General features: G+C 42.6%; 1 long non-coding RNA gene across 1 annotated transcript in view; it reads right to left on the bottom strand.

The window, feature by feature from the left end:
• Positions 1-210: 210 nt before the first annotated feature.
• LOC142603154 (uncharacterized) overlaps positions 211-12252 on the bottom strand; it is a 136351-nt gene continuing 124309 nt past the window's right edge. The window contains exon 5 of the long non-coding RNA XR_012837032.1: positions 211-3637. This is a non-coding gene — a long non-coding RNA (uncharacterized LOC142603154). The remainder of the gene's footprint in view (positions 3638-12252) is intronic.

Raw genomic sequence — 12252 nt, 5'->3', positions numbered from 1 at the left:
AATATGCCAAAGCAGGAGCACAAAGAAAGGTAGCTCATGCAACTGCTGATACAATAGAAAGTTGGAAAGCTCTGAAAGAAAACATAAACAAAAATGACGTGTAACCTATGTATAGAAAATGAAAGATGCGCTCTGGACATCCAGTAAAACCCTGGTGTAATTGTACTGATCATGTAGCATCCTTTGAAACAGAATGTTTCTGAATTTCTGCTCCATGATGTATCTTTCCTTAAGAATAGTCTGACCATCTAGGAAATATTTCACTCTGCCTTCCAGCACACACAGAAGTTTAAAAACAACATAAATGTAAATACTTGCTGATGCCAAACACTTCATTTGCCAAGATGAAATGATGCATTTTGTATCAGGATTACATTATAACCAAGACTAATTTTTGTGTTCTTTCTGGCAATTCTTTTAACAAAATCACCTCCTGATGAAACACGACATGTAACTCACAGGTTTTGTACGTTCAGGGAAACTTCTCTCAACAGCTGATTTAGAAATGTTCACACAAAACAAGCTGCACTGTAACCTGCTTTTAATCTAACTTCCAGACAGTGCAGAGGTAATGTCTTGGGAGACGGCACCAGGCTTTCGAAGGAGAAGCTACCCAGTGATAAAGATCTTATGGAAAACCAGAACTTTTTAACAAAACCAATCAATGAATATATCCTAAATTCTCTTAGGAGAAGGGAAACATATCACCATCATACTGTTCAGCAACCATCATCCAGTAAGAACTCAGGTCAAGTCTCAAGTGGTGCATCACAGTATAAATTACATTATAAGGTCGCTTAGTGTAACTGCACAGATGGACTGATCACAACCATGCCTCCAACTTCTGTATCTGTCTGCTCTCTTGCTTTGTAAAAGAAATCAACCTCCATAAAAAAGCAACCACTTTATATATCTACATTTGTATATGTAGATTCATCAATATTCAAAAACAGCTACTGTAAATTCAAATATTAGTTGTGGAACAAAACAGGCATCATCAAAACACAAACCTAAGAAGAAATAAAAGGGAATAGAAGAAAAGAAGGGACAGCTGACAAGTGGTAAAGAAATAGTGAAAGAATATGTGTGAATATGTTGGATCATTATCAGATGAATCTTCCCTTGCATCCAACTTTAGTTACTTTTGAGAATAGCCGCGTGACTAAAAATTTGCTCATGGCTGTGTCATGGCTTAACCCAGCTGGCAGCTAAACAACCACACAGATGTTCGCTCACTCCTCCCCCCCAGTGGGATGGTGGAGAGAATCAAAAAGAAAAAGGTAAAACTCCTGGGCTGAGATAAAGACAGCTTAATAGGACAGAAAAGGAAGATAATAACAACAGCAGCAGCAGCAACAGAATATACAAAACAAGTGATGCACAGCACAACTGCTGACTGCCTGGAGCCAATGTTCAGCCCATTCCTGAGCCGTGCTGCCCCTGGCCAACCCCCCAGTTATATACTGAGCATGACGTCATATGGTATGGAAAATCCCTTTGGCCAGTTTGGGTCAGCTGTCCTGGCCGAGTAATGCGGCAAACTCTCCTTCCAACAAGCAAATGATACTTTTATGAGTCAAATGTAGTTTATAAGGCTTAAGTCATTAAGCATGACTAAGCTGACCAATCACACCACGCCAACATGGACTCATCACCACTAAGTGATGTCAAAAGTATAACCACATCAAGAAAAGCAAAAGCTTAAAATTTGGAACTGCACAGAGACTGAAAAATTTCAGTTTCTAGGCAAGCAATTTGTCAAAACACACAAAACTAGACATGGAAAATCTTTTGCTGAAAATTACATGCTCAGTTATACAATTACATTGATGGTGTTCCCCTGCTCCTCTTCTTCCTCCTGGGTTTCTATCTAGGAAATATTTCCAGAGCTTGCTGGTTCAGTTACCTCTTTCAGAGTCTTGGTATTCAGAGGTTCCAGCAACAAAGCCTTATTATTATAAATACTTCAGCTATAACATTTCTAAGGAAATTAGACAGAGTATCATCATCTCCTGCTGACTCTCACCTAGCAATTTTAAATCCTCTAGTGTGGGAGAAGGCTCTGAGGTCAAAACATTAATTTTGTTATTTCATTAAAAGCAAAAAGAGGAAAATTAGGATAAAAATGCCAAAGCCTGGGAAGGGAAGTCAGGAAACAGCAAGACAAGAGAGGATGAAAAACAGCACTACGTCAATGACTCTAGAAAATCCCAAGTCAAAGTACATCACAAATTTTGTTTTGGTACAACAAGATGATAAACAGTACACTTGGATTGCACAGATTTACTTGTTTTTAAACTTTTTTAAACTGTCCTCATTCATCCTTGTACTTGAATAACAGTCTATTCCTGAGCTTACAGTCATGCAAATTCTCCTCACTCATACGTAAAGTTACATTGGCTTCTAGACGATTACGTTTTGCGCACAGACATCAACCCCTGAACATTACCTTCTAGCCTTCAAACTTGTCACATAATATCTAGTATTTAGATATTAGCTACTATCTAGAAATGAGCAGCTTTGACGTGACCAATATATTTCATCACCTCACAGAAGTACATGCAATGAATCAGCGGTAGCACAAGAGATGCTCTGTCACTCTCTCTTGCACTCAGCGCTGCTTTACAGAATGACATAATATGAAAGATAATATCCAGCCTCTGGAACACATAAATCACATACTAACTAATACAGAACCATTAAAGTAAAAAGCAATTTTCCCTGCCATCCCCCTGCACACACACCCCCCCCTCCCCGAATTGTAACCAACACTATACAAAAGGCTGAATGAAATCTTGCCGAGTCCTGTGTGGAGCCCAGTTGCAAACCATCCGTGATGTAAGATTTGCCTGGAGTTTGAACTGAGCCCTCTGCATTGTTTTGAGAGCTCACCATTAAAAGAATAAATGTTAGCAATATAAAGTCAAGAGAACGAACATCTGAGAGCCTAGTCTAAAGATCTACAAGGGCTCTTATAAATATATAGTAAACATCCTCACTGATGTATTACCCAGAGGAGAAAAATTCTACATTATCCACAAAGCACATTTTTTACAAACTGATTGTTTCTGTCTGGATACAAAGAAGTGATGCAGAGCATTTAACATATAACTTGTAAAATTCAAGGTTTAAATTCAAGGAAAACAATCAAGATTAGAGCTGATCAGCAAACTCATACTTCCCTTCACATAGTTTCTTTTTATTCTTATAATTTGTCGATGAACCGGCAAATGAGACTTAACTATCAGTACAGTTCGATATTATGGATTTGGGTGCACAAAGATAAATTAAACAGTATGGACTCAAAGCATGGCAACACTACAGGCAACCGTAGTTTTGCCACCCAACATGTTGGTCAGGGATTAAAGCGTTTGCTGTCAACGTGTACCCTGGTGCCCTAAGCTTTGAAGAATGCAGTAGGTCCTGGCAATTTTTGTTGGCTCAGGCCCCTCATACATGGGCCCTGCATGACCAAGAGTAGCTTCTCATGAAGCACACAACAGAAAGTCAAGCGTGCTCTGCCAAAAAGCCCCTGGGAAGCAGGGTTTGTTGGCACATCCCTACCTGCCAGTCGGGGTTTATCTTAGAGTTATTCAGCTCCTGGCAAAAACAGCATAGGTGTCTTCTAAGGCAGAGTCTAAAAGCAAAATTTCAGAGGATATGTCTGGTAAATACAAAAAGGGAAGACAGCAGAAACACATACCAAAGAATACGCACAGATAGAATGGGAATTTAACTCTGTTACCAACAGCATTCACACACAGAAGATTCTGCTGCTCCTCCAGGCATTCAGCCCTGGGTGGTGAAACAGCTGATGCTCTAGGCTACAGTGGTCCAACCTTTTTCCAGCTGGTCATATACCAGCTGAGAGGCTCCTATAAGGACCACATAGCTCTGGCAACAAGGACTTGCAAGTCAAGGTGCCTGCCCCCCCCAAGGTGCTCAAGGAGGCCTTTAGCTGCTGAAATTCCTGCTACTCTCACATCTACTCCTTGTCCTCTCCTAAGCCACAGCAGAAAAGGACATAGGTGAAACACAGCTAGCCTGGTCATGGGGTCCATCATGTTAAGACCCTATATTCTGGAGCTGAAGTGAGATAATATTTCAGAAAAGAAAAAGAAAACATGCAGTTAAGAGAAAAAATCTGGCATAAAGCACATCGGACAGCTAAAGAAAAAGAAGTGACAACAAACAAGCTCTGCAGTCAAGGAAAGGGTAAAATCTTGGCCCTGCTGAAGTCAGTGGGTTGATTGCCAGAAAGCTGTAGACAGCATTTATCCAGGATTTTTAATTAGTGATTAAATGATTCAATGGCAATTTGGCTGTTTTAAGAAGGAAAAAACCATAGAATAGCTCCAGCGTGCCTCTCCCTGCCCCACCTACCCCTTGGGAGGTACAGATCATACACAGCTTTTTATGGGAGACTTGACAGGTATTTCATTGAACCTTAGTTAAAATCTGCAGTTTCCCAGGGCCTGCCTCCTTCCCCAGTTTGTGGATGAAGATAGGAAACACCTGCTAATGACACCAGAGTCATAGCAAACAGCAAAAGTCATGTGTCAGCAGAAAGCACACTGGAAGCCTGGCCTCTCCAGTACATAGTCTATCTGATGGTGGATAGTACATATGAAGAAATAGAATGCTGCGTTCATTTAATTGGCATACATTTGAATGGATTTTAATTATTCTGGAATGACATACCCACAAATAAATAACGCATCTTGCTGCCTTAAGGTGTAAGTTGCTTTGTTAAAAGCCCCACGACCCAAATGATCTGTTCACACTGCACATTTCTCTCATTCTGCTTGATTTTTCTGCTTTTCTCAGTCTCCTGCTTTTCCCTCTCCAAAGTACATTGGTTTCCATGGAAACAAAACACGTCATTGGAATGGACAGAACTTGGTGACATCCCCATGTGCAGAGCGAAAATACAATTTAAATAAGCATTTTGCAATTTCTAGCATGAGCTGAGGAAGGTGACGGGTGATTATCCTGTGCACGTGTGTGTACATGTGTTTGCGTGGGCGGCCGCCCGTGTGCGCACGCACTCCCTCTCGCCATGTGATTTACACACATGCAACGCCACCGGCTTCCCGGGACAGCATGCAGCAGAAGGCTCGGCAGAATCCTTCCCATCCTATTCTGTTTTAATATAGCTGAAAATTGCTTTGACAGCTGAATAGCTTCTTTGTTTATAACTCGTTCTTAACTGACTCTGCTGCATTATGTAGCTTTGTAAAGAGATTACTTTGTCAAGAACTGAACATATATGGTCTGAGCCTGAACAATTCAGCACGATGAACTGCATTCATTTTATATGACGTACGAGGCTGCAATCTTGCTGCCTTTAATGTGTCTGCTTTTCTCTGTGGGTTTCCTTTTCTGACATTAAGTAGGTTTTAAGTTTTCTTGGGGTCTTTGGGATTATCTTCTTTACCCTTTCCTGGATAGATCCAGAGAATTTTCAGTATGTCAAATCTCAATATGTTGTATCTTGCCCTAAATGCTGTACCAAACCAAGTTTTTGGCTGCACGTAACAGGAGATCATCATTATCCAGTTAGCTAATTATCCACCTGAAAATATCTTATTCCTGCTTTAAATTGCTACACTTTTGTTAGTATTTCAATACAATGGTGACCCAGCAAAAGGCTTAGAAAATAGACCCCACTATAGGGAACACCATATGGAACATATACAGCTTCTTGCCCATCCCTTCATCCCCAGCCCTAAAAGCAGTCCTACATAGGCAGATCTCCTGGTCTGCATGACAGTACAGCTGCACGTGAGCAAGTCCCTTATCTTTAATGAAACCTTATCAAAAATATTAAAGCAAAACCAGCCTGCACAGCATTACTGGCACTATCAGGGCCTTGCACCATGCACTGAATAGCTTTGCAGGCTTTGCTGGCTATTGCCTTTCATGGTGCTTGAGTTGATGGCACTGGTGGTCTCTCAGCACCGTTGCAGTTTCTATTTCTAGTCATCGCTTGCCTGGAAGTTACATTATTTCAGATTCGTTTTGTGCCCTGCCTGGAGGCACAACACAGACTCAGGGCATTTTTCTCTGGTTTCTCCTTTTTGTTTCTCCTCTCTCTCCCCCTTAATTTTTTAAATAAACACCATTAATTCTGTTGGGTAGATAATATGATCCAGTATAAAGACAACTAAGAACATTAATTGTCCTAACGGCAAAATTCCTATTGACTTTGTAGTAGGAATTACATCGATCTTTTGTGGGCTGGAGACTGAAAGCTTTACTTAGAGATATCACTGGAGGCTTTTCTTGTGTGGGACGCAGAGCTGGGCCTCGAAGCACCTTGCGTTTCAACAGTTTTTGCTCAGCCCATGAACTAGCAGAACTCAAATTTACACTACACCCTGCGCTTTGCACTCAGTGGTATTTTACTACTTCTGAAAATACCAACCTTCTCTAAAAATAGAGGAAAAATTTGTCTGATAGACAAATCCCTCCTTATCTCTTAGTCATAACCATGATCCACTTCAAATGATTTAAAGAGCTTCGTACATATTTACCTTAAAAAAAAAAAGAGACAAGAAAAAGACTTCTTTGCAAATCACTGTTTGAAAACAGAAGCTGCAGAAACATTCCTCACAACCTTATTTGCTCCCACTCATACTCCTAATGCGCACATATTTCACAAGAGTTGGCACGCTATGTGCTAATTTGTTGAATATATATATTTTTTAAATTCACCATCTGCATGGAAGTTCTTTGTACTAGAAACTAGTGTCTTGACTAATGAATTCCTTATCTTCCACCCCTTTGGCAAATGATGGACTGTTGTCTATCACTGACAAAAAAAATGCCACTGACCACGCAATATTCAGGTAAATGATGAAAGGCTGCACAGGCGGTTGAGAAACAATTATTCTTGTTGTACTGGGAATTTTCAGATTTAGCAAGAAGTCATGAGATCTTCAGAGAGTCAGTAAATTTCCACAGATGGTTTCTGTTCTTCACACCCCCCCTCCCCTTGTAGCAAACCTGGCCGAACCACCAAACATGTCTCAATTGGTCTGCAACCTGCTCTGCCGCAGGAGCCCTCGGAAAATCCCAGGCCAGCAGACACCAGCTGTATCGGGTTACGGTAGGTGCCAATAAAGGCAGCAGCGATTTGCACCGTCACCAATTTTGGTGGGAGAGGATTGAAGTCAACTGCATGAAACGCACCAAAAGCACTGTGCAAAAAAGAGCATGAGAGAGGGAAAAGGATAGTCATGGTTTGCAGAGGAGATGTAAATAAGTTCTGAGATCAGAGGGCCTCGATACAGAGAAAAAATGAGAAGTAGAGAGGGGAAGGAAGGTGCGTCATCAACTCACAGCGTGATCTTTCTGGAGTAAATAATACAGCTTTATGTATGCAAAGTGTGCCTTGCACTTTCCTTCAGGAAGAGCTCCACATGGTTAATATCCTAGATGCTGGATTTCCATGTTCATATATCTCCTTATTTCAGTGCTGCTGGCACCTAAATATCTGATTTGAAGTGTCTAAAAACATCTAAAATTCTTGCCTCTAACGCTAGTATTAGTTGTTCCCTGTCAGTGTATGAACGTGACTATCTTTCTATAAAGTAATAGTTAATAACAAGCTAAGTATGTACCACCTAGAGGGGCATCCATGGATCACTGAGTATCAGACTACAATCATATAAGAAAACACGAGAGCTTACTAAAGGCCACTTTTCCAAAAAGCACCTTAAATTTTGGGCCCTGACAATGGATCAGTGCATAAGTCCTCTCTGACTAAAGGCGTGTAACTCTGATTTGTGCCTCGATTTGGAGAAACACAAACATTTTGAGTGCAGTATTAGTCAAGAAATGATGAATAAAATTCAGAGGAACATGCTGCAATTTAAGGAGGGAAGTAACAATACAGCAGAATCAGGCAAATCCACCTGATGATGAATTTACTCCATTGGTTGTATGGCCTTTATGTGTCTTCTCTCTAGGACTGTGCCAGGGAATACATCAGACAGCAGACTCCAGGCTCGTGCCACTTCTGACTCCCCACTGGCTCACCAAGGCTCAGATAGTTGACTTGCATCAAGTTCCTTCGGACATGAGAATACATTTACCCAGAAAGGAGATCTTGTACATTCTGTTTTCCAGAAAGATGATTAAAAATGCAAGGTCTGATGCTATCAGAAGATGAATATTTTCCTTGTTCAGGGTACTTTTGGCTTTTCATACTTCTTGGAAAAGCAGGCACGGTGAGAGCAGAACCACAGGCCCAGCTTTCAGTGCCTGAACACTGGTAAAGGCAACGGTGCTGGGCATGAGCATGGAACTGGGATTAGCAGGTTGGACCACTATGGATCAAAGCATTTAAGACTGCACCTGTAGAGCTGAATAACTCAAGGAAGTCCAGGGCTATTGAAAATGTATCTTTAGTGTCAATGACAATTTTTTTCATAAGGATTGGCAAACCTTCTGTGGATCTCAGACACACAATTTCTAAAAGAAACTTTTGAAATCCTAAACCAGAAAGAATCACCCCAAAGAAGCTCTGATGTGGTTTCCTTTGATGAGAAGGGATAGGTGCAAGAATTTCATCATTCTCCTGTCTCAGAGACAGGGTCTGTGATTTTGGACAGCCGCAGCAGCCTGGCTCAGCCATCCACAGGGTGTTTCAAGTTCTCTATCACCAGGGCAAAAAGTCTGCCTGAAAAAGAAGCAATGGGGAAGGAATCCCTGACAGCCGCTGCCCTAGCCTGAATGCTATGAGGCTCTTCCAGTCCTGCTCTGTAAACAGGAATTGCCTTTGGACCCTTAAAAAACACGCACTATATCATTCCAGAATGGTGTTAATCTCTCTGTCACGCAGGTCAAAGCAAGCTTTCTATTATAAGCTCCATGAAACACACCTACTTCCCAGCCACTCACTTGCAGGGAACAAAATCCAGCTGGCCAAAATGGTCTGTGTGTAACAGGATGCTGGAGTAGGCACTTCAGGCAACGTGGGCAAGGCATTTTGGAGCTGTGAAAGCTCCGAGCTGGAGGATGAGCCCTTGGTGAGGCAATACCGGCTCAGTGCCACAGTCAAGGAAGCAGAAGAGAGTTTTCTCTTTGCTTCCCTGCAAAGGACAACAGCCTATTCACAGACAATGCCAGCTAGAGAGGCCACTGCCTCATCTCTCAGCCAAGGTCCACCAGCGCCTTGCCATAGTGCTTCTCACCAGCAACCATTCTCCTTGCCTGCCCCCACCATGACTTCATTGTCCTTAGCACCTTTGCAACAGTCCCTTTTCATCCATCTCTATAGCACTAACGACAGCTACAGCCCAGGTAACATTAGGCCTTGTGGCAACAAGTGACAACATCCCAACCTTGGAGTCACGCCGGCTGGAGCAATGATTGACGTGTTCCAAAGCACAAACGCTGATACCTAGGGTGTGATAAGCTGGGGGTTAGCTGAGGACCCTCAACTTCTCTTTCTTTTACACATTTTCTGTGTATTTTCCTAGGGGTCCAGAGTGCACATTGGCTTTGCTGATAAACTTATCAGTAGCAGAGTGAAACATCCGTTTCATTTGTACTGTTTACACAGAGCCTGTTTCTCCAGTTGGTAAATTGGGATTGAGGGAACAGGGGGACCCCTCTGCTTTCTTCCTTACCCCATGAACATTGCTCCTAGTGATGTGTGCTACATGTCAGAAGATGGGGGGCAGATGCTGTGTTAGGGGCCAGCCCACCCCCCACCCCTAAGTTGGAAGTCTTCACCTCCATGCTGGAAGTCTTCTACCCCTATACATCATTCCCAGCCCCTAGAGATGAGGAAAGGCTGTGGCACAGTATGTGGATGCCGATTACATCTCCAAACAGGAGGAACACACAATCGGTGGGATCCGCCTGCTTTCTAGCCCCTTTGTGCTCAGGAGCAGAAATACAAATAAGCCTCAATGTCTTTTTCCTGCTTATGTGAACTGAGATCCGTTTTTCAATGGCAGGCCCTGGCAGATAAGTATTCCCTTTTCTTGGTATTTATTTTTTGGGAGGGAAAGCATTTCACTGGCTCCCATGACACACCCTTCCAGCACTTAGGAGGTGCAATGGGGTGGCAGGTAGAGCTGTGATTCAGGGATGCGGGGCGGCAGGTAGAGCTGTGATTCAGGGATGCTCCTGCACCGGCTGGAAGCCAGTGTTGCCATGCCAACCCCACAGAGCCTGTGCACAGGCAGCTCAGGGCACAGCAGGCTGCTATAGGGTCTGTGCTTTAGCAGATACATTAGTCCTAGGACCCTCCAGTGGGGGATTTGGTTGAAGTTTCAACCGTAGGATGGGTGACAGCATCCCAGGGCGTTCTCAGTGCTCTCTCCCCTCCTTGTGTTGTCTCGGAGAGAATAAGACCATAAACTTTATGAGTGAGTTTTCCTCCTAAATGAATTACATCACACAACCATTGCTAATAGCTTGTGTTGTTTCAGAAGGACCACAGAGACAGAAGCGGGTAGGAATGGCAACAATCCTCCCAACAAGCCCAGGCACCCACTGGCAGGAGCCGCACCCACCCTTCACCCTCTCGGCATGTAACGTCATGCGGCCTGTGAGACAGCAACCCAGAGCCCATCTAGAGCAGAACACACAGGATACGAACAATTACCTTTCCTCTGCCTAAACTCAGCAAAAGGGGTGTTTTAAAAACTGTTCTTTCCAAAAAGCACAAAGTGACAAATCAGCTCTGTGCAAAGCCATCAGAGGTGGAGGGCCCTACAGACAGCTCATAGAATGAAGATTCAGGTTTGAACTTTATTGTCTTATTGCACTTGGAAAATTTCCTGGGTATTTTCTAGGTTACTTCCTTATTGCTTTCTGGGTCAACTAGGTCAAAATGCTTGTCTTGTCTAAACCTCAGTTTGTCAATATATAAAATGAAGGCAATGGGACAAGTTGTCCCCTGCTTCTTCTCCATGGAGTTTGACCTTATGAAGAGGCCATACAAAGCCCCTCTGCTTCATTAGAGTGAGGCAGGCCTTTGAAACCCTCGAATTCACAACAGCTGAGAAATGCTGCATGTTGCTATAGGCAGGTCAAGAGGAGCATGTGTGAAATGTAGACAACAAGACCGATTAAAAAAAGATGTGCTCCAGGTTGGGTAGCTTTTTGTCTCTGAGGGCAAAAAAAAATGTGCATAATTTATAATTTTTTTTTTTCTTGATCAGCTCACCATTTAAAGTAGGAATACCTTTAGAGATCACAATATCTGAAAACTCAAGAAGCGTTATAGGAACAAAGAGATTCTACCAGCCACTGTCCGGCCGTTCCCTCCTGAGATACTGCACTAGATCCCAGCCTCGTTGGCTGCCACTCTACACACGCAGCCCTTCTCAATCAAAAGCTGAGCATTTAAAACCACTGTAACATTTAGGGGTCCTGCAGCATGTATAGTGGGATCTGATAAAGGGAAGGCTACTGTGAACACACAATGCAGACAGACACAGAGGTTGTCAAATGTCTTTGAGTCTGAATTGATACACATGGCTATCAGGTTTCCCTTAGGAAAAGGGGTAGTCTACAGCACCACAGGTAGTAAGTATGAAGGGTTTTTTTAGAGAAGGTAGGCATTATTTGAATATCTGCCACAAAACAATATTTTACTGCATTTTTAATATGCAGGGTAAAATACACCAACTAACAGTACCCAAGATGCAAGGCTGTTCTTCAGAGAGTCTCTGGATTTCAGTGTCTACATTAAATATCGCAATAAACCTGGACCAATTTCAGTGCATCAGCACTCACATACTCTATAGCATCCCATCCTTTCTCATATGACAAGATCCAGAAATCTGGACAGATTTTTTTTACTTCAGTGACTTCTTACTCCTTTAGTGTTTCAGAATTTGGAGGTAATGTTGTCATCAGCTCTTTAAAAATGTATCCACAGTCTTTTCAGGGGCAGAGATAACCAAATTTAAAATTGTAACTTAGCAAGACCACTACAGGGAAACAGAAGAACAAAGCTGTTGCCACAGCAGTATTGCCGTGACTGTTGTTTCCTACAGCATCCTTTGGCTGCCTTCCACTAAGTGCTCCTTGCCTGGCTCTTCCTCCTCAGTTGTCCCACCTACAAGATATATATCTTCTATTTCATGGCCCTGCACGGGCTGTCTCCATTCTATGGTATCTTCACAAGTCATTAGTATGACTTACGTAGCCAGGCTTGGTTCACAGGTTCAATAGTGCAAGTCCTTTGAACTGCATTCCTCAAGTCCACTTTTCATCCCATTATCA

The sequence above is a fragment of the Balearica regulorum genome, chromosome 10, assembly GCF_011004875.1.
Source record: "Balearica regulorum gibbericeps isolate bBalReg1 chromosome 10, bBalReg1.pri, whole genome shotgun sequence".
Lineage (NCBI taxonomy): Eukaryota > Metazoa > Chordata > Aves > Gruiformes > Gruidae > Balearica > Balearica regulorum.
The sequence above is the reverse complement of the archived record's forward strand: the minus strand, read 5'-3'. Positions and strand labels throughout refer to the sequence as shown.